At 31.5% G+C, this 24836-nt stretch overlaps 1 protein-coding gene across 4 annotated transcripts in view; it reads right to left on the bottom strand.

The window, feature by feature from the left end:
- The window catches only part of LOC118192698 (teneurin-a-like), a 1025489-nt gene that overhangs the window by 918839 nt on the left and 81814 nt on the right, over positions 1–24836 (bottom strand). For all 4 annotated transcript variants that reach the window (XM_085809689.1, XM_085809693.1, XM_085809690.1 and 1 more), the window contains exon 2: positions 24632–24739. The gene's annotated coding sequence lies outside the window, so the exon portion shown is untranslated. The remainder of the gene's footprint in view (positions 1–24631; positions 24740–24836) is intronic.

Below are 24836 nucleotides of genomic sequence, written 5' to 3'. Positions count from 1 at the left end.
TTACGGCTCCTTAGATACTTATACAATTTTACAGAACGCAAGTTACATGAATCTGGCAGTCTAATTAAACGTTTTCTGGGAATTTTGATAAAGTAAACAATTTTTGATCTTTTTCTGCCCCCAAATAGCTTTATTTCCGAATTACCGTAAAATTTCTGTAAAAGCAGCATTACTATGATTTTGGCAGCGATTTCTCAAGTTTAAATTAAGTACCTTTAAGTGGTGACCTCATTAGAATATAAAATGTTGAAAAACAGAAATGAAATCAATGTCCAATATGTCACATCGTATGCTGGTGAACTTAACGCTTTCACGAATAAACGACCGAGACGGACTTTCATTCAAATGGCCAACGGCCGCCTGAACCGCCAAGATCACATGCTCTCTTTCTACGCTCCCACTATTGTCTGCAATAGCCTAAGGTGCAGTGTTTCCAAATGCATTGCCTCAGTTCATCTTTACTGTACTAGATAGTCTTGTCATAAAAAGATTTTTTTGGTTCCTTATCTTTAGGTTAAATGTGAGTTAGTGCGCTTTTAGAGGCTAATGCAGGATCCATTGTTAGGAACGATACCATTTGAAAAGCTTCACCCCACTTTTTTTGTTAAAGAACAGAGGAAGAAATTGCTGTCTCTCAAATGGAATTTCAAGCGTTTAGGTTTTTTTAAGCAAACAGATGAGCGAAGGGCTTCGCATTTTAAGGGTTAATGTTTCATTTTTTGAAGGATGGTGATTTCTGAATTTACTAAGTAGCTATAGCCACTTATATTTTAAAACTGGAAGACACTGAGTGAATGGACGGGCCTGGGCTCTGTAGATAACTGAGGTCAGTAAGGAAGCTAGATGTTATTCCTAGGAGACCTTTACATTTATTAGACTAATGTTTGAAGTATGTATAGTTACTGTTTGCAGTAAAATACATATCAACCGAATTAGTGTAAAGAAATAAAGAAATTAAATGTATAGTTTAGCTAGAACAGATAATACTCAATATTAACTTCCTTTTCTGCAATTTGTTCCACCAAAAGTTTTCGTATTTTATTTTCGCTCAGTACCGGAACGCTCAAAAGAAAATGTTTGGCTACTTCGCAATATGTGAAAACAAGTCATAATATAAAAATTCATTTTATTTTATACAAATGAACCTAACTAATGTTTCCCTTGTATTTTTCCTTACTTTCGTGAGAACAAAAATAAAAAAAATGTTCCGTAATATTTACTAAACATATTTAATAGTCTTTGTGCCACGCTTTAGAAAGTAAAAGCTAACCTATTCATTAAAACGGAATCAGATATTTTAATGTGCTTGATTCAACAAATGAACTAATTCTGCTCAAGTTAGATTAGAATCGAGGAACTCCCAAAGAAACATAAGAAATACTTATTAAAAACCTCATATTCCTTCATTATAAAAAGATGATGCAAACTTAAATATCTGGAATCGATGAAATAAAAATGCAGTAGTAATACCGAAGGTAAGAAAACTTTACTGTTTCTAATGCGGAACAGGAAATGCACCATAATTACTTGTTGTTTTAGTATAAAATTACGCAGCATTTATTCCGAGAGCAAGAAGTTACAAAAAATGACAGACAAGAATGCGACCAAAGCTCAGAAACGCATTCAAAATTTCAATCTTATGACATAATGTCATCTCCTCTTGCTTTCTTCCTAAGCAATTTGTTTACGAAACTTGCTTTTCTCGTGAAAGCAAAATATATCATCATTCTGTGAGAATTCCCAAGAGAAATTTTCTGAAGCGCAATAAGCATTACACAGTTTTTAGTTTCATATTTATAGGACATGCTAGACGGTTTTTCGGGATTCTTTAAGCAGTAACGGAAAAGAAAGGTGGATAGTTTTCATTTCTATATGGATTTTATAAAATATCATTCAAGCAAATAATGATATGGGATATTTCAAATGCAGGTAATAATTTTTTTTTTCTATTCTGTTATGTTTTAGATAGCCAGAGAAGACAAAGAGGACATATTTATTTAAATTTAATAAACATTTAAAAATTATTAAGCATAAAATAGCTTTTATTTTTTTAAATAATTACCATTTGTACATTATCTCTTGAGCTCGTAACACGTGGAGCACAGTTACGGTCTATAACTGCATTTCATAAATGCTGTTTATGATAATATTTATGATTCACAGTAGAATTTTTCCCTATACCTCCCCAAATAAGTTTATCTTGAAATTTTCCTATAAAAATCTTCTGATAATTTCTGATTTCTATATATTAATTTGCAATCAATCTTATCAGCTGACGTTTCAATAAATTCTTCTAATAAATTCTGACAGAACGAAATATATCTCCAATTCACCTTATCTTGAAATTTTTCAATACGTTCTTCTGATAATGCCTGATATCTAGCTATTAATTTCCAATCAACTATATCTTGAGAATTTTCTATAACTTTTTCTGATAACATTTTAGTAGAGATATATTCCCAATTAAATTCATACAGTGACAGATCCATTTATTCAGTATTAAATTTAGAAGCGTATGGTCCATTTATTTAATATCCAAAAGGTGCAGTATTACAGTTATCTAAAGCTCTTTTTTTATCCAAACTTGATATATATTTTTTAATCATTTCGTTTACTTTTAAATATTTTTACAACAGAATCTGCATCACAATGTCTCCTAATCTATCAAACATTTTATAAACACTTATCCTACCAGAGCTGGTAGTAAAAACGGCTATATATATATATATATATATATATACATATATGAATTTAAATTATCTTTCACATATTTATCTTTCATCTTATAATTCTTTTCCACACAATCATTAAATATGATTTTATAAAAATCATCCAATTTTTAATATATTCCGTTTGTTTCATATTTATTGCTTATGCTGTTGTTTTCATAAATTCAGTCAGCAGAATTTCAGCATTAGAGTAACTCTGCAGTAAATACTTGATACACATTTCGAATAAAAAGTATATTCACGGTGCTAGGATCTAGGCCAGCTCAAGCAAACAAAGAAACACACCATAGGGATTCATCAGTTACAGTTACGAAGAGCGATTAAGGCTGGCGCCTATAATGATGATGCATTAGGACAATTGCCACATGAGACGATTCACACACACACATTCGCAATACAACCAAGAGGGGGCGTTGACGTCGAGACTGGTGTTCCAGGTAGAACCGCAGATATTGACATTTAAGTAGTGAACCGTACAAATGACGTAGAGGAGGGAATTAATGATTGGTATTTAGTGAAAGGAACGGTTATTGACCAAGCGAAACGGTTATGTTATTTACGAATGGTTCCTGTCGCTATCAAAGTTCACGGGGAAGATAAAATGAGTCTTAAGTTCAACAGTGATATGCTGGGGGGCCATTCAAATGCATTGAAACTGTTTTTACAATTACCTTCTTATATGCATGTTGAGCAATAAAAATGGGAAAGTAACACGAAAACTGCAGTTTAGGAATTTTATTTTATTTTTTTTAAAATTTTGTTTTACTTCTAAAGGAGCGAAAAATTAATGCCTTTAAAATTCTATGGCCTCTGAAATAAACGTTTATTTTCTGAGCAGTCTATGTGAGCTGAGACAAATGTAAAAATAGCTCGAGATAATATCTCGTAAGGTTCTCATATTCAGGTTTGGATGAAATATATGAATTATGTATCTGACTCTGAATATTTTATTATTATTAATTGATCTATGTCGATATCAATTCAGAATCTTCTGTTATAATCTGTGACTTTGTTAAAGGAAGATGTCTTTCTTAAAAAGAGGAAGATGTCTTTCTTAAAAAGAATCTTGCAATCAATATTGAATTTTTTTAGAAATCTATTATTAAATGTTGGTTGCATAAATAAATTTATTAAAAAAATTTAAAATATTTTCTGTTACGACTTTGTACACTGTTCTTCCGTTACAAGAAGTCTTCTAACTCTACCAGATTTATTTACACAAATTATTACGGTTATTTCCAAAGAAGAATGGAAGCTATATTTAAAACGCATTCTTTTTAATAACTACATTGCATTTAATAATGCCTTTTTTAAATAAATAAACGGTATCCGATGGGAACTAGCATGAGTTCAGCCATTGGGAATTTGTACCTTTTCATTAAGGCATTTCTTTTCCAACAACAGTTATCTCAAGTTCATATTACTCTAATATATACAGATACATGGATGCCATTATTGCAATAAAGAACTTCAATAAAATAGAATGCGATCACATTTACCCTTCGTGTTTGAAACTCAATAAAACTAACTTGCGTTGTTACATATGGCTTTATTGGAAAGATCAATCCAAGCATATAAACAGCTCAAGTATCACAAAAGAACAATGATAAATAACGGGCTAAGATAAATAAATGGCTAAGGCGGCAACTTGGAGATATTAATTACCTAAATTTGCAAATAATCAATATTGAATATATTAAAATTTACAACAAAAGAAGATATTTTGATTTCCCTACTATAAAACGCACCCAAAAGTGTAATACTTAATACCCTACGTACTCAACTTATTAGAATAAAAAATATTTGCAACAAAGCCGAATACTTGCAAGAAGAAATCACTAACTTTGACAAAATTCTCTTAGAGAATACACACCTCGATTCAAAATTTATATAATTCTAAATGAAGCTGATATTAACTTCCTTCTTTAAAATTTCTCATCTAAAGTGATACGATAATTATTACTAACACCTTAATCGGAGGTAATATTTGGATGACTACGATAAGAAATTTAATGTAAATATGTAGAAAGATCCTGTTCTTTTTCCCCCTTTTAATTTTTATTTATACTACTTATACCAAATTTAGAATGTTCATTTTGAGACCGCCACTCATTTTTTAAAGCAGCCATGGTGTTTTGTTTTATCTCATATATATATACATTCATATATATATTTGCACTAGCCTATGTATGACCTAAAAAGACTTCCCTTAGAATTCTTTCATATGACTCAAGATAAATCTGCAATTTAAACTAGACACTTCTGAAAATTCCCTTCTATACGTGTTCCTTTGGAAAACAAGTGAAACACTCCCTTGAGTAATAAGCCTCCCTTTGCGAAAAAGAGAAGAGAAAAAACGTACTTTTGCAAACGGTTTTGAGGGAGTTTAAATTGCTGTTCGTTAGAATTTAGATCACATACTGTTGAAAATTCACTTCCGTATTCTTCTGAAACTTACGTTTATAGTACAACTTCTATCGTCCTGCTACTGGGTAAAGATCGATGATTTCGTTTAGAATTTTCTCATTGGAAGTATCAACGAAGTGCTGTATAAAGACGGAAAGACACGTAGATCTTGTTATGTTTACATACTTCCAATTTTCCTCATCAAACAATCATCTATATTCAGACAAACCTTTCACAGAGATTTTATCGAAATACTTGCTTCTAAATTTATGCTCCTGTTCTAGTTTCGAATTATATTTTTCGCAGTTTTAAATTTATGTTTATAAAATTTAATCGTGAGTGCTTAATCTGCGTAAAGGAGCCTTTATGATAGTGGACGCATTTAGAAGCTTGAGTCAGATATTGATTAAAATTTCCAACTTTAAACAACACAGCAAGAATTACAAATTTTCCTGATAAATTTTATTTTAACAAAAGTAAGTATATAATAGTAAACAGAAAACTAAATTATATCTACAGCAGCGCAAGCGAATATGCAGCACGCGCTAATATGTTATTATACAACTTGGATTACGTTCAAAATAACAGAAGTACTTAAAACAACTCATCTGTAAGTTAAATATAGCAGTGAAGCATAGTATAACGCAATGAGTTAGCATAAAAAATTGTTTTCACTTTATTCAAGACACGTTTTATTTACCGCTGCTGGAACAGAGTGGAAGAGCTTTTAATAAAATCAGGATTTAACAAGCTTTTTTTGTAATATAATAACTTGAATTTCATTAGTGTACGCTAACACATATTAAGTTTATATCTCTAAAGACGGAGCTCATCTGAAAGTTATTCCAATTAATGTTGATACGGAAAGTTACTTTTACTGATGAATCTATACTATTCAGGTAAGGAGGAATTTAATGAAAACATGTTCGAAAAGTCAGAATAGTTTTAATTTTTTGGTTGCCGATATTGTTAACTGGTAGTACTGGAAGCACAGTTTTATAAAGACTGTTCCAGAACTTTCGTTGGGATAATTAGTTAAATAAAATATCCACGTAAAATATCAATTATATATATATATATATTCTGTTTGTGTGTGTGATCTTGTAGCAAAAAAAAAAAATGCAGTGTAGCAAAACTGTTGTTTAATAAGTTAAACGCATCATATTATCAAATCACAGTAACGTTAGGCAATATAGGATAGAATACAAATTTGGCACCTCTCACTGTAATATTTTTCAGCTATTTCTCGTTCAATGCTATTGAACAAGCAGAAATATACCGAAATTAGAAAATGCTTTAAGTTAATAAAGCACTTTCTAGAAAAGCCGTCAGTTAGTAATTATGTGTCGAATTTTCGCTTTTTAACGAAATTTTCTGTTCCAAACTATCGTTAAGGGGACGGTGGACTTTAAAATAGCTAAAAATCAACCAAAATATTGAATTTTACCTTTTACTCTCGTAATATTCCATATACGTAACTACATCGCATGTAAAAAACCGAATTCAAATATTCTAATTTTTAAAGAAGTTACAAGCATTTAAAATGTATAAACAATGTAAACTTTGCCCATTAAATTTTGGAGAAAATGTAAAAAAAAAAAAAAAAAAAAAAAAAAAAAAAACAGAAATAGTAAAAAATATTGTAAAGCATTATAAGATAATGTAAATGTATCAAATGAAGGTAAAACATATGGTGCGGGTGAATTTTAAAAGTTTCATTGGATATGATGTATAAATTGTTTCTTCCTATAACTTTGAATCACATACCAATTTGAGATATGTTTATATTTGTCATATTTAATATTATGAGATTAAAAATAGTTACATGATACGAAAATGTTATCTTGTGTTTACAAATTCCTATTTAAAGTTAATTTGCCGTTTCTCATGACCATGTATTAAAGGTAAGTTTGAAGAGAAACTTTAAATTTGGTTATCACAAAACAAACTTTTTGACAGTTCTTATGTCTTTTATTCCTATGTCTATTTATGTATATTTATTTCCTATGTCTATGTCCTATTTTTAGTTCAAAATGAATGACATTTGGAATAAATTATCTTGTTATATGTTACAGTAGAACTGTGTGCGCATTTTTGGATATGAGGTTATTAAGAAGTTTAAACTTGTGATAATGTTTAACAAAAGGTGATATTTTTCCGAAAACTGGGTTTAAGTTTACAAAATTCCTTTTTAAAAATTTTTGATTCATCATATTCAATAACGGATACACAAAATCTTTTGTTAAGTCTTTATAACTAACTTAAAGGGAAAATATTGAAATTAGAGCGCAAGGAGCATTTTTAATCTTTAATTAAAATAATTAATTATTTGTTTTGAAAATTTTTTATTTAAAATAAATTGAAATTTTGAGCACATATTTTATAAACTGATGTTATAATGTGTATATGTGTAAAGTTTCTTGTTCAAAACAAAAGAACTTAAAAAACTAATTTTTAAAGTCCACCGTCCCCTTAAACTTGAATGAAATTAACTGAGACATATCTTGATAGAAAAGGATAGGAAAAGGTATTTATTTAATCTGTTCATACAGTACTTATTTATCAATTATGGTAAAAGAATACCGCTATAACGGGTTAGATGGCTAAGAGATGGACGCAGGCACTCTTCGTTCCTAAATGAGTACACTATCACCACGCCACCGAAGCCGCTGACGAGCCATTTCAAAGACCGAATACGTCCTCACAACAAGGTTTATGGATCAGAAGCGCCCTTACAACACACTTTAGTAGACAGAGTGCATCCTCGCAAGATCTAAAACTAGGCTGACTGTGTTTATTGCCTCATTGAAGACTAAGAAACCACTTGCATGAACAGATATAATTTAAAGGCATGCGTTTTTCCCGTCGTCATTAGCAAGATAAAGCAAGTAAAAGCAAGTCGGATAAAAAGTAAATGTGGAAACATCAAGAACAGCTGATATCATATTAACTGAATTAAGTATTTTCACCTAGTTTATAATTAGAGCTAAAACTGACTGGAAAATGTTTTAAGAAATAAACGAATAAGTTAAAAAGAAATAGAAGAAGGAAGTATATGCTTTATTTTCAGCTTTTAGCTTAGTTATTGGTATTGGATTTTTAAGACAAATATATAATCCGGAATAATTATTAAAGTTTTATAGAAGCAAGGAGCAGCGAAGAGATGAGCAAGCACATTATTTAAGCAGTTAATTTTTAAAACAGTTTTCTTCAACAGTTTGAACCACATTCCCATTGCCTTTTCTAATATCATTTAGCGACAAGAATTCTTTCTCTTTATTAAATAAAAACTTTAACGAATAACGCAGCTTTAGAGAATTTTAAGGTCCAAGAAGCAATTTCATTGTTTTAATTCATCTGGCATACAATTTTGAAGGGATGAACTATAATTCGGTCTGTGCTATGAGATCTTACTTGGATAGTACATTTTGCGCAGATCCAGCATAACTTAGTATAAATATCTTACCTTTTAGGGGAATCTATATATGTAATTGACTTGATAAGAAATATTTATGATTATTCTCGTCTAAATATAATGCCGTATTTTTTTTACGAAATTAAGATGAAACTTCAAACTAATTTAACTGGACATAATTGACAAGTAAGAGGCCCGTGTGTGGAAGAATTTTAAAATAATAATCAAATTAATGATAAAGAGTTTGCTTATTTAACCATACATATGTAAACCAAACATCTCGCTCTTTACACATTGTAGAGACATTAGGTATTTTGGAAGCCGGAGAGATGAAAAATTAGCAACGCCTTTGCCGGGAATCGAACCACGGACCTCTGGAATACCGGCCCATCGTGCAGAACCACTACACCACGAAGGCACGCTAGGAAGGCGGGAGAAATACCTTATAAAATAATAACCAAATGTAAAAATGGCATATTCCTTTGCGTTGGCTTTTGCACGAGATATCCATGTATTGTGATGTATATAAAGCTTCATTTTTTTCCTTTGAACATAAAAATTTTTATTTCCTTTCTTATTTACGTATATACAGAAGATCTTTTGAGATCGAAACTATTTTAGCCAGTGAAAGTTCTGAGAGGTTAATGCATCACAGAATAAAATAATTGTTTCTCAAAAGCACATGTTTAAACAATCTAAGATACCTATTTCTTAAAATATCATTGGAATTTATAAAACATATTGGTATAATTAAGATCAAAGATTTTGCGGACATTCGATTAATAGAATAAGGCACCTTCTAAAATTTTGCTCTCCCGTTTTTTCTCCCCGTGTTTTAAATGCGCCAATACCATCCTTTCTTCCTTTCTTTAACTCAGTATTTTATCATACTTCTCTAAACGTGTATGATACGATTTAATTACTTTATTAGAAAATTATAATGTTTGCTAGTTGCTTGTGGGGCATCTGAATTTGTATTCTCCGTTAAGGTTTTCGCTGTTGAGGGAAAATGTATTCAGATTCCTAACAACTGAAGATTTTTGAGAAGCTGAGTTAGAACAGGAATAAAACCTTTTACCAATTACACGCAACAAATATTAGCCTAACAGGCCACTCATATTAGTTTGAATATTGTGATATGCATTCAGATTTGGCCCGATGTATTCTAAAGAAAAAAAAGTTCTGTTTATAATTAAGCGAAGTAATAATTTTAGTGGCTCACAAAACTTTCATGGACTAAATAGAAATTTGATAAAATAGAATTTTTCGTGCACGTAGACCTTGTATACTCAAGTATATACCCTGTATACGTTAGTAATTACGGTGTAAAAAGAGGTATATGTTAAAGCAAGGACGACACCTGTACATTCATAAAGGTATATTAAGTATTATTGGGCCTTGCTAAGTACCAAGCTTCTGCCCCAACTGAAATTCCTCAGAGAGCGGTCCAAGAGTATTCCACCCTTCTTACCTTACCATCAGTCTCTCGATAAGATTTAGGATTGCCGTGCATTTTATTTGTCCCCTTGCCGCACATACACTATACACTTACAAATATCCATGCCATCTCCGGGAGTCGAACTCGGGCCTTTCGATACTGCAGTCAGCGTCACTATCCAGTTTAGGAGACATGGTATAAAAACAAATATGCATACAATATTATGTTTTGTATAAATGACATATGTAGAAATAACACAAGGGAACATTTATGATATGTTAATAAAAGTATAAAAATAGCGGGCAAAAAACAACGAACTTTTTTTATATGATGGCGTTCAATGTGTTAACACCCAAATACATAAAATTTTGAAGCTGCGTAGTAAATGGAATAACTTTACAGTTTTTGTAGATTCATCATTTGAATTATTTTTCATCTTAATCAAATTAGAAAGAGCGTTTCGTTTTATTTTTATAAAATTTATTTCAAAGCATTTTTCTTTGACTATTCAGTTAAAATAATTCATAACCTCTCTTACATCAAAGTTTCGAGAATTAGGAAAATACTTTGCCAAATTTGTTGACAAACTTATTATTATTATTATTATTAGCAGTCGATTAGAGGGGCTTTCAAAAGCCTGCATCATGCAGAATTCATTTTGTATGACGCCTAATTTTAGTACGGCTACTTTCTTGTTGTTATTATAACTGCAATTATTATAATTAAAGTGATATTTTCACCAGATAAGTGGGTCTTCCAAGTTAAGATATTTAGCAGAACCCTTTTTGTAAAACGCCTGATTTCAGTCAGTTTACATGCATATTAGCAATTAAATGAAATTCTAATTTCACCCATTTCAGCTTTAAGTATTAGCTATTAATTTGAATATTTTTCTATATAACACTTCCATGTTAATTAGCGGGCATGTATATAATGTCTATGATTCCTAATAATTTAGCTCCAGTTCAAAACAGGGTTTTGTTTATTTATTTTATTTTTCCCATGCTTCACTTAAGGAACAGCCTTTGATGATCCTTCTCTGAAAGTATCTGTCCAAGGCGGAGAGAACTTAGAAATATTTAGAATAAAAAATAAACTTCTAAAGCTTCATTAACTCTCAGAAGATATTGATTTCATGAGTGTCATCGAAATTATTTTAAAATTATTTAATCGTTATTCACCACTGCATTTGTTAAATAATATTACGATATTGACAAAGAAATTGCATAGGGCAATTAGACAAAGTGAAATCTCAAAAGCTTTGAGTCGTTAAAGCTTTAGGTTTAATTAAAATATTTGCCAGATGTGGAGTGCCTCCACTCACTTCCATATCTTTATAAAAGTCAGGAATATAAATGTCTAATTGTATTTGCAATTTCTAAGGCCATTGGCAAACAGCTAGATCCAAATTATTCTTTGCCTAGTCTCTTGCTATAAATTCCAGTTACTAAACCTTTGTATTCACTTTCTAAAGAAATCCTACATCAGGAGAGGAAATAATGTTTGTACGAGGCGCTAAATTTAAGAAATTTAACTTTTAGGAAACATCTTCAAGGAAAAAGCACTGTAGCGTGAATCATTATTCCTTTTAACACAAAGGTTATAAAAGAGGTTACTTTATAAGCCTCACGGTAAAGGAAGTATCCGAATGATTAATGGGAACAAAGACTCTCGGTTAGAAATTTGGCTTAGACGTAGGAGAAAATGAGATTAATAAGACATGACGTGAAAGGATAGAGAACTGGACGGAACACGTTAAATTGCCAAGCCTCCAAAAATTGCTGTAATGGAAAGTAATGAGTTCCTAAGAATAAATAACTATGTCTTCCGACATTTTGAGTCTCGTTGATATTCCATATCATGAATAATAAAATTTGAAGATAATTAACTTTCTTTTTTCAGTTCATAGTAAATGAATATATATGTGCATCTGGTGTTACTGTAATATCTATTCTGTGCAAAATGCAATCCGCATTAATAAATAATGGATGTTCTTTTAATTTACTGTAGCACAATTTGCATTAGTAATATACGAAACAAAGCACCATGTTGGTATAAAGAAGTGCGTTTACTTCAGATATGTATTAGAATGATGTCTTCATTACAAGCTATACGAATTTTAATGTGTACGCGCAGTTTGTGGCTAAGAAGGAAATATATAATTTATTTATAGAACAAACTCGTAATTATAGCTGTGGGTGAACAAGTTATACTTGTTCACTTGCACCGGACAGAACAGGAAGAATTTGGCTGGAAATCAAAATTTCAAGAGGGATTTACATGTATAGTTCCACCGCACTTACTCTATAGTTCTATCCCAATTTTAATTAACACCCTAGAAGACGGATTCGAGGGTTTCCAATCCCTTTTCCCTATTATTAAACCTTTCGAGAGAGGTTTCGTCTCGCCAGCATTTTAAGCACCTCCAAGCTGCACAGACACTATATATTTAAAAACATCCAAGCCTTGTCCAGGATTCAAACGGTGGCCCCACGATGTGGCATCCGGCAACGCTAACCACTGCGCCGATCAAGGCAATGATTGATTTGCCAGTAAAGTAAAACCCGGTTAACCGAATCTCTTTAAACTAAAACTACGTTTGTACGAACCAGTGAAGTAAAATAATATCGAATAAGTGTATCCGAAAATTAGTAATTTTTTAATTCCATACGAACTCTTTTTAAATATCTTATTTTATTGAAAGTGGATACTTTTACACGAGTAGGAGGTTTTGTAGGAGGGTGATCTTCTTTATATTGCACGCACACGTTATGGACTCTGAAACCTCTTACCCCTTTCGAGTACCTACAATCATGGGTAGATTATATCTACTGAAAATGTACTTGTATTGAAAGAGATTCTTGGAAATATTTCATCTACTGAACATGTTTCTTTCATTCAGTTTGATTCAGTATTAAGGTCTAAATTAGAAAATTACATTTCGATAAGTATTTTTCAGGTAGCATGTTTCCGAAAATATACATATAATTTTGGACATATAAAAGTAATATTTTTTCCCTCCAATAGTATACGTACATTTTTGGAGCCATATTGTCTGAGATTCTCCCAATTATGCTGAAGAAAACAAAACACAAAAAATGGGCTTTTAATTATAAGCAAATTGAGATTTACGAATTGCTTAACTCTTAATTTGTTTATAATTAAAAGCACTTTTTTGTTTTTAATTAAAAAAAGGTTAAAACTTTTTAGCGTCATCTCTGAATTATAATGCGCGAAAATTACGGATATTACATATTTTTATCATTTGCTTTACTGAAAATTATAATTTAATTTCGAAAGCAAAAAAATTTATTACTAGTTGAAAAACTTTCTACGTAATTAATACAGATAACATAATGTTCAAGCTTTCTTAAAATATTAGTTTTTCAGGCAACAAAAACTAACTTGGTTGTTCAACCCGTCCTGGTCTCATTTTCTCCGTATTGCATGTTTTGTTCAAATTTCGTATCCATAAGTTATACTAATCATTTTTAATTCTTCATGTAATACCTAATTCAATATATATAGAAGATTATTTAAATAAAAGAACGGCTTATGTATCTAGGTAATACAATGAAGACTTTCACATACTCTAATTAAAGCTTATTACATAAGTAGAAATGAAAAAGTAATTAATATCTCTTTTAATATTCTCGAGTTTTATTAGCTAAACTTCCAATCTAACAAAGCACTTTTAAGATATACTTCTTAGTTTAAGATACGCTTATATTGATCTATATCAGGTAATCACGAAAAGGAAAATTTATGGACAACTTTAATTAATTAGCCTATCTCTAATCTAAGAAATATTTTTTATGCATACAAATACTTAGTGAAAGTAGGAAGCTTGCAAAGTGTTGCAGGTGCGAGATATTGCATTAATACTCAGTATCTTACATACTTATTTATAAAAACTTAAAATGTTGCTGTAGGTTTAAGCATTCCAAAATACTTACCTTTGAAAAATAAAATTAATGACTGGGGTTTTTGATAAGACGAGAAATACATTTTTTAATGGTCAAGTTGTAATTATTTGCATTACGCTTTATATAGGTTTACATTCATAGGATCGACAATGTACAGATATGGATATTACTTAGCATCGACGCCCGAATACGGCCTGCACTAGTTGACGGAATACGATTGACTCGATAAAAATGTTGGTTCAAATAATGATGTGATAATGAATAACAGGATTACTACACATCTGTCACCTGTCCACATTTATCTAAGGTGTACTGCATTCACGATGCATAGAAGCAATTCCGATATAGAATGAACCTTAGCATAGGAACAACAGAGATACAGAAGGTGACACTGCGTGAAATCGACACCGATAAAGAATCAACCCTGCCTAAGATCGACGGCTGCACACATTAGATTTTGGTACAGCTCAAATACAAGTGACGGGGGACGTGGGCACTGTGCCTCTACCATACTGGTTAATCAGTACAGCAGCACGTCCAATATTAACTAGAACAATCCCAGATGTCAAGAGGGGGGATCACATTTGCGCCTCGCCGATTTAGCATGCATTGATTATGTACACGACAGTAAGGCTTATAACAGCAGCACATAATCAAGTAAAAAAGGATTTATTAAATTACTATGTTTATTGCATCTCTATATTATCACCCGTACAGGATCGAAAGCAACTCTTGAGTAGTCATGCCGAACGTATGCCGGCAGAAAGGATGTTGATCCTACACTCTGTCGATCCTATGCAATATTCGCTTTATATTTAATCTTCTTACAAGAAAGATGGCATTTTGGTTTGAAACAGTTATTCCCAATATTTCAAACAGAATTTCTCAAGCACTTAAATTTTAATATTTTAAAAATCAAGTCTAGTGAATTTAAAATCTATTCTCAACAGGTTACATTAAGAGAGATAACAATAATAATAATATTTTGTGTGTCAAAAAATAATAAATGAGTTAAACTATCCGTTATCTAACAAATAACTGCAATATTTTCAACTATTTTTTAAATACATATAAACGGATAAATCACAGTTTATGAGACAAAGTTTGTAACTCAATAGAAATATTTCAGTTTTAAAACTCTCGGAGAACTCCTCAGGTCTAACATTGGCTCCGAAATATAGTACAGTATCATGGCAAAATGAGATTTAATGGACATGTACTTATTGACTTATGTATGTAACAATATATCGAGCTAAAATAAGCTTAAAATCAAATCTCATCTTCAAAAAAACTATTAGTCTTGAAGGAATAAATATTTTACCAAACTAAGATCAAAATGTTTGAAACTTCTCTAAAATAAAAATAAAAAAGGAAGAAAATAAATGCAGAACGGAAATCTGGCAAGCATATATATCTACGAAACTTTCTAAACTCAGCGCATGTTTCCACCGGTAAGATAAATGAGGACAGTAAAGGTAGATGGTAAGACTGTACTTCACCTTTAACTGCTTCTGGGAGACACCTTCGATTGGGTGTCTTTCTTTTTCTTAAGCGCGTAAAAGTAAATTGTGGAAATAAAGTCCTGTGCTTCCAAGGCTAGAATTCTAAAATACTTAACATATTTAATCGCACCTTTTACGTCACCACAAAACTAGATGATTACATAGGAAATAAACAGTTGTCAACAATTATGCCATAGATTTTACAAAGTTTTCTACATGTTTAGGGATCTTTATGCCTTCTCATAAACGCATTTTACATAAAATTTAAAGAACGAATGCAATGAGTTCATTCTTCTTTAAATTAGTGTGTAATAATAATAGGATTCTGCATGTAAATTTCATGAAGTTTATAGCCATGTTGGTGTAAATTATTGTAAGTATAAGAGCGATGTCGAATGATGAATGTTAAGAACTAGAATATTAAAGAAACCTAAATCTATGACATAGCAGTAGTATGCTCTTGTAACCAAAGTACAGTTTATAAGAAAATCAAGTGAAGCAGAAGTAAAGGAAGTACTTTAGAATATCTTTTGCTTATTCAAGAATAACATGCGGCTTTATGTCTTAGATAAAATAACCTATGTTACAAGATTAACACAGCAATCGATATTGTAAGCTACATACGCATGGCAACAATTTTTAGTATATGTTATGAACATGTACTAACATTAATCATGCAAATTATGCACATATAAAGTTCTCAGCGTTGAAATTGTAGTGCCAAGAAAGAAACGCCTCAATATTATAGAGGATGTCGAGATTATTGGTATAGAAAAGGCATGGACATGATGAAATTATTAACCCTTTGACGGTTGAGCGATTAAATAATACCAATATACCCGCAATATCTGTAAATCAAGAATTTGTAATTCGAGTTGTGTTCGTTTGTGTCCTTTCCGGTGCGTAACTGGAATGCAAGGTGAGCTCGTTGATGTCCTTAAAAAGGCTAAGTTCCCAGCTCCAGTCGGAGACTTGTAGAAGAAGTTTAATTCTATAAAATAATTAATCGAATGATTTTTTTTCTGCTACATGAGACTTCAGAAATCGATTTAAGCCTTACGTTTTGATACAGTGATGCCTCAATTCGTTAAAGCACTTTCTACGTATCACTTATCGCAAACGAAAGGGGATAGACTCCTTGAACTCACAGATGTTGTTTTATCATTTCGGAAGAACGTTAGACGCTTAGGATAAAATGTACAACATTTTTATCCCACTCATTGCGATAAAAACAACACGTGATATGTAGAAGTGGTGGCAAGCGAACTTCTGCTCTCACGGATCGTTGGGTTAAAAGAATGCAGAGCAGTGATCCTTGCTTTATCTCAAATGGACTTAGATGTCAACTACAAGGCTCATCAGGTGCAGCAATGCCTACGCAAACTATCATAAGGTAATTGTATGTATTGCAACGATCCAGATGGCTAGTGATATGTAATCCATTGTCTCCAAGGGGCAATGGAGAGAAGAATGGATAACTGTATACTTCAGAGAGAGAGTCTCGTTTCTGTTTTAGGTACAGTAATGAACAGACTTGTCTTGAAACCACGTGGCCAACGCCACCAACAAGAGAAGAGGAAAGTAGTGAGGAGTAGAGGAAAGTTCTGCGGCACCGAGGTGGTCAGGAACACATTGGCGTTGTGATCAAACTTGCACAATATTAACAAAATATTCCTCAGACAATGATCAATGGCTTCATTAATGCATTGGTGAAATAAATTAAGAGAATTTTCATATTTTATCTACGATCTCCAGAACTACTGGACAGATTTTAATAAAATTTGGTGTGAACATAGGTTGATATTATACAAATAAATATTCAACAGTTATAATAGACACACATGTTCGTTTGTAACACTCATGGGAGTCTGAAGGTCTGAAACAGCGCTTGCAGGAGACACAAAAGAAATGTGTTAATAGGGGATATGGTCCCCTCTTACAGCCTCGCAGCATGATGTCATGCTGCAAATAAGGCAGTTTATCAGTGCCTGTGGCGATTGGTCCAACTCATTCAGCAATGCTGTTTTCAAATCCTGGATGGCTCTCGGAGGGGGTTTGCGAGTTGCAATTGCCCTCCCCAGAGCGTCCTAAACATGCTTTATAGAGTTGAGGTGTGGAGACCTGGCTGGCGAATCCGTCCGGCGAATATACTCACTCTTGATAAATTCGTCGACCAGAAGAGCTCTATGTGGCCTCGCGTTATCGTTCTGTAAGATGAACTCGGGGCCCACTGCACCCCGGAAAAGGCGAACATAGGGCTCCAAGATTTCATCTCTATACCTCACACCAGTCACAGAGCTTCTGCCAAAGACGTGGAGAGGTGTGCGGCCATCCAACATCATGCCTGCCGAGACCATTACACCGCCACCGCCATAACTGTTGATTTCGCGGACATTGGAGGGTAGGTAGCGGGTCCCTGGCTCTCTCCATATGAAAGTACCGCGAGAATCGGTGTTTAGGCTAAAACGGAGCAGAACGGTGGCCCAATTCCGCGTACTTCAATCACTATGCTGCCTGCACCATGTTAATCGGATTCTCCTGTCCGTAGACGTGAGGGGGACGCAAACAGCCGGTCTTCTGGAAAACATCCCTCTCTCATTCAGTCCTTTGGAAACAGTCATCATTGTTACACGCGTTCCTGAGGCTGCATACAGGTCCCGAGAGAGATAAAAAGCTGTATCCCCTCTGTTAAACCTCGCTGAAATGGACAATTAGCGATCTTCTCTGGCCGTCGTGGCTCTTGGAAGACCTTGCCCAGGCTTTACCTGGACTTGCGATTGGCCTGCCTCTAGCCTCCCCGTAATTCGGCACCTCATTCCATCATCTAATCGCTGGTGGTTACTCATCTTTACTGTTCCGATGTGAATTTGATTGATTGCTGCCAGATAACACCAAGAAATTCGCCGAGATGTGCTAGCGAACGCAATACGTTTTATCCTCCACGCGATTATAAAGCCTGTTTTTCTGCTGACTTCGTCTACACACAAGTCTACGGTTACGCATTTGCCGTACAAGATTTGCGTTTTTATCTAGGAGAAGTGGTTTTTCCTTCAATACATTTCTTTTCATACAACTCGATAAAATATGCAAATTCTCTTAATTTATTTCACCAGTGTAGTATGCCAAGGCATGTAAGGGCGTGTATCTTCGAGCTCGGGTGCTTATATTCCATACTGAATAAATCGAGATGGTTTGACTGTTTTGTTTAAATTTTTTAATCATTTACATATGATTAATATGGTTCACCATTATAAAATTTCACATTTCTTTCTTGGCATTACATTCCCATTGTTAAACAATGTATAAATGTATGTAATATTAAAATTAAATCTCTCATCCCATACATAAATTTTCGAATTCTGAACGCTGAATGTAGAAACCATACCGCGGAAATGCACAAGTAATTTAACACAAACATGACGATCATTCCAGAATTTTGGTATAATCCAGTAGAAGAAAGGGAAAACTTTGGGACGTTGAAACCTACAAATTTTTATAGATTTTCTGCACGTTATTAAAACTTTAATGTCATTTCGGTTGGAAACATACAACACTTTTAAAGTGATATCTCTGTGATTTTTTATACAGAAGCTAAGCATTTAATAACTGAGAGACAGTATCTCGAAGAAGCTGTTCACTAAATTTAGCCTAATCTTATTTCATTGAAATATTTCGAGCTCTACATTTTCATACTGAGACTGACTATTTTGTATTGTTAATGTGCACATATTGATGACACTTCTACTGGATCTTATTATCGTTGAGTTGAATTGTATGTAAAAATTTTTGTTCTTCTGACATTTAAGAAAATTAAATAAAGGTGCACATAGCAATCGTAAAATGTAAATTCTATGAATTTCATTTCTGAACCAAATTTACTTTAGACCTATTTAACGAATGCTACATTGCATGTGTCATAAGATGTTCAATATATCCTTTATTAGATCGCTCCATCTTGAAGGAAAAATGAAAAAAGATAATTAAATAAATTAATTTCAAGGCAAATTTTTCCCTGTTTTCCCTAAATTTCTACGATTTTAAAAGCTCCATAAATATGCACAATGGGAAATACTTTGATTACGCACACATTTTAGGACTCTGTGTTTTCAGTCTTTGACAGATATATAAAAGTAAGAAATAATGTAAAATGCAATATTAACTAAAAATGTTTTATTGCTTTGTAGGTAAGGAAAGTTAAATAAGCATCAAGTGCCTTCTTTATCGTTGTAACTTCTACATTTCTGCATAATTTTTCCATTAAATACTAAATTAATATTTCACAAGGGTTACTGAAATAAATAGATGGAAATTCATATAATGCAGATTATAAGCTCTTTAAAGAAAAAATCATATAAAAGGTTTTGAAGTTACATTTTTCACGTAACATGGAAGATGCCTTCAGTATAAATGTTAAGTTTCGATTATAACAGTTTTGAAAATCTTGGTTAGAAATTTACACCATTAATAAACTTTAAGGAACTAAAAAAACAGAACTAGAATTTGAATAAATGTTCAAGATAAACATTTAGAAAAGTAATAAAACAGCTTTTAAATTTACAAAATGACTAATTTAAAGATTTCTAGCCCTTTAAATTTAATTCAACTCTCACATGTAAGATATGTGAAAAATAGTACAAATTGGCATTGTACATTCAATAATTTAAACCTTAAATAAACATTACTGTCGTAATTACTTTTTAAATACAGAATCATTTAAATTAATTAAATTTTTTTTACCTTTTTATACCACTTTAGATTGTTTGGCCACTGAAGACAGAAATTCTTCACATCCAGTCTCAGTTGATATTAACTATATAAAACATATCTATAAATTAACATATTCACTTACCTGATATGTACTTAAGCATCTTTAAATGGAAGACCCAGATTCCTTGCTTTCAGAGTGTTTTATTAAATACACATGCAATAAAATTTCTTACTTCAATACATAGAATAGTTGTCAGTATACCTCAACACGGACCATAATAATGCAATACAAATAAGAGATTAAATTATAATTATATATATATTGCACTGCCACTTTTTAATCATAGCCATTAAATTTTATAGTGAATTAAGAGTAATAAACTCAAAACGAATGACTCAATTTTACTAGTTAGAATGAGTCTTCTGAAATTCAATGCATAAAGCATAAGACATAATCCATATTCATTCATATTGAGAATATATGCTGTAAAATTAAAGAGTTTTCTTTCTTTCTAACTTTTTTTTTGGTTTTGTGAAGCTAAGTAAGTAAATACCCGGGAGGGGAAGCTTTAGTGCAGATAAGCTTAGAAATTAAAAACCGCCTGCAGAAGCAAATGTTGTTGTAAAATGACGAATGAATTTCGTGTTTTAATAATAAAATAAAGTACGTTTAGAAACCAATTGCTTTATTGACGTCAGAAAAGAATTTGAGTTATTTTACACTGGAGTCCAAAATTAAATTTACAGTAACCAAAATCAAGAATATGTCAAAAATTAAGCAGTGAAGTTAATAGAGATATGTAGCTAGAATATATTATTAAAGGGATTAAGGGGACACTTTGAATGGTTTCTTTTATTTAAGGCTTTTCGTTTATTTTTTATAAATATTATAGAATTTAAGCTGAGAAAATTTGTTTCGGTAATTTTTATAAACTAAATTGAACAAAATTTTAATAATCAAAATATCTTTCTTCTTCTACAGTTTTCAGTGTTTTACCCCAATTATTTTATATTATTTATAAGGATGTTTTTATCACCTTAAGGACCGATTTTGCAGTAACTGAACTAGTTTTTGAAGAGGAAAAAACAAAGAACATATTTATACGTAAAAACTTTGAAAAATATGATTTCAGTTGCATTTTTATTTCTAAAGATTTTTCTTTTTACTACTTTGCATAATTTATCTTTATTTCTACTGAGTGTAAATTAATAAACAGGCAATAAAAACATTAAATAAGTTAGTCCATGTATTTGTAAGTTTGTTTCTAAAAGGATTTATCGAAAAATTGCAAACTCACTTTCACGAATGTTAACTCTTATAATTGCCATTAAATCATTTAAAATTTTTAAATATTTTTCTTATTGAATTTCAATATACATATGTAATAAAATCTATTATTACTCAATTAGTGAATATAAACGTAATTTACAATTTTTTATGTGAAACCTCATCTGACCTGAAAATTTGGTAGAATTTTTCGTTACCTGTTTTTGTTTTGTAAAGCATATTAAAAACAACTTTAATATATAAACCATTTATATTATTATTTTTTCTAAACTTTTGGAATCAATAAAGGATATTAAATTTTTGTTTCATAAATTTTTTGAAAATATAATTTGAAATTTGAGAAAGCATGGACAGTTTTTAATAAAAATAGCCCAGCAGCATACGTGATTTTTTTCTCTTCTTTTAGCCATTTGTTCTCGTGTATATATTGCATTTTTAATAAATATAGAAGTACTAATTAAAGAGTTTAACGTTTGTTCCAGCGCAATTTTCAGTGATGCTACAGACAGGAACTTGATCATTTTCATTACCGCACCTCTTTCTGTTCATGTATATCGTATTTCGTTTCTGAAGAAGCATAAAATAATTGACTGAGCATAGGCAAAGAAATATTTTATGTAGTGAGTAAAAAATAAAATTTACAAGCCCAAAAGTGGGTATTTTTTTTTAAATTTTACTCAGCGCTTAAAATTAGTACATATAACATACTCGTACAAACGGAGTTTGCTGTTCGTTTCAGTCACATTTAATTACTTTCCTCTTCTTCTACACTGACTTTTTTATAAATATCGGAGACAATTAAGATATAAAGAAACTAAACACTAAGGTGGATGTGGCAATTAAATGGCTATTGAAATGTTTAGAAGCCCGTTTTTAAGCATATGTTATTGTCACACCATTTCAAAATTTCTTCTCAGTGTAGTTTAATATATATTTTTAGCAAAAATTTGAAAAATCGGTAATTTCATAGATTTTTGGGTTTTAAGTCTCCCAAATCAAAATAAAATCAAGGCTGTTTCATCACAAACATACATCATGCACATGAAAATATGTAAGCTCAAAAAGAGTCAGGAAGGAAATTTGCTTTAGAAAAGCTAGTAGAAAATGTATCCAATTGTAAATAGTGTGCAGGTTTCATATCAAGTTTTCACATTATTTATATTCAGGTTAAGGGTTTTGAGGCTACGAATTTTGTTCTTCAAGAGCAAAGCTCCTTAAACTTTGTAAAATTCTTTGTAAAAAAGAAAGATGGAACGTCTTGTGATTACTTTTCAAAGAGAATCTCAGACAGGTCGAATGCCTTCAAATCAGAATTCTGGACAGTTTTCCATTCTCTGAGTATACTTCCCGTCAAGGTATTCGCATACAACACTGTTGAGCAAGTCGAATGTGCCCTACTAATTTGGCCTATAAAAACTAAAATGGAATCAACAAAAAATTAATTAGTAATGAGAGAATGCGTATATAATATTTTAAGATCTACTTATATCTTGTAGCTGACAGCGAAACTTCTGAAAACATATGGAGTGCGATCATTAATATAGCATGATACCGCATTATATTTTTCGACAAAAAAGAGAGTTTAAAGTTTAAATTGAAGTTACGCTTGTTTTATGTAGTTCTGGTGAGTGAACAAGCTGACTAATCTCAAGTCGAAGCCTGATGTTGTCTTTCCGTTTCAGATTTGCATTTGTGAGAGAAAGTTTGAACGGGAAGCATATCAAAGTTGTTTTACAAAGAGGCTCTTCTAGCTGAGTCTTCTGTAAAAAGTTTGTCTCAATCGAGAATCGAGAAGTAGAGGATGACTTTAAAGGAAGTTACTTGTTGACACTTTAATTGCAGGCAGAAGGCGAATGTAGGTCTTTGAACTAGCTAAGTCTCTTGAGCGTCTTTGCGATGGCTTTCTAGTTTTGTTCCTGTCATTGAAACTAATGTCAAAAATAGATTCCCTGAAAACATTTAGTTATTTTACTTAGGTAACGTTTACCATTGACGCATTTAAAGTCATGTAGTCGTTCTTCACATCAAATAATAGATATTTACAAGAAGACGGATAACCATAATTACACAGAAAGTCGATATGAGATATGCATTTACTCAGGATATGTGTTCAGAAAATAAATGACGTAGTATCTTAATTTACATGTCTATGCAAGGATAATAGCACATTTCATAAGATTTCAAAATGAAAATTATTCATTCTTTTTCAGTGAAAAGAATTTGTATTACAATTTAATAACAAAGAAAGACTTGATTTTGTTTCTGTTAATTCAGTTTTTGAACACCAGCGTATTTATGTAAAATAACAATTACCCACATAGATTGTATGCTTTGGTAAAACTAAATGTATTTAATATTTTTAGGATGTATTTAATTATATTATAGTTGGAAAGCTTTTTCTAACATCCTTTTATTAAACATCGTTTATTGTTTGGATGTTTCATACGTTTATTTTAAACCATTTGAATATTTTGCTTTAAAAGAATGTAGCTTTTAATATGCCAAATAAAGTTGAAATGGGAATCCTGTTAAAATGATTAATAGCTTAGCAGAAAAGAAACGAAATTAATAGATATAATTTCCTTCGTAAATATGAGTAAGCCATTTAAAAAAAGTATTTTAAAATTTTGACAATTGGTCAAACTGTTTTGAATTTCAGGATAAACTAAACTACGTTATACATTAGTAGAACACTAAATAGGCAGAAACTTTCTAAAGCTAAAATAAATTACGAAATAAATAAAATAAATAATATTGAATTACATATTTATTTTCATGTGACGTTTCATATATTGTAAATACGGCTAAAAAGCAATGACTTGTAAATATTTACATGGTTGCATTATATGTTTAAATGTGTAAATTTAGCTATGATAGTAAAACTTTAAATAAAATATTAATATTTTATGCATAACGTGATACCCATCTTGATTTGTTTTCTCTACTAAAATGTACTGACTTACTCCTTTAAAATCTGGTTTCTGTTACAGCTATTTTGAGAAGAAAGTTAAAATAAACTGCTTAATAATTCAAACTGCGGCGAAAAAATTCTCGAAGCATTTCTTTGAGAGAATGTTCTGAAAAGGCACAAGTGCATATGTTTTCGTAGATTATCGTCTAAATGAATGCTTTTGTTTTAAGAAAGAACTGAAGCAGTTAAGTGGATAATGCAAAACCATTCTACTATTAAGTTTTTACATTAAATATTTTTTTGACTTACCAGAGAATGCGGAATGCCTTGGTTGAAGATGATTCCTTTCGTGTAGTTAATGAGATTATCTTGTGCTAGCAGCAGGGATTTTTTACTGGGTTATGATTAAATCAGTACCTAGAAAAAATAAAAGAAAACATGTGGTTCACAAGCATAAATAAGCTTAATTAACAGCATATGCCAACAAAATGGTCACAGTTCACATTTGAAAGAG

The sequence above is a fragment of the Stegodyphus dumicola genome, chromosome X2 (genome assembly GCF_044657685.1).
Source record: "Stegodyphus dumicola isolate Sdum_Otavi_A_Nest chromosome X2, ASM4465768v1".
NCBI lineage: Eukaryota > Metazoa > Arthropoda > Arachnida > Araneae > Eresidae > Stegodyphus > Stegodyphus dumicola.
This window is presented reverse-complemented; position numbering and strand designations above follow the sequence as displayed.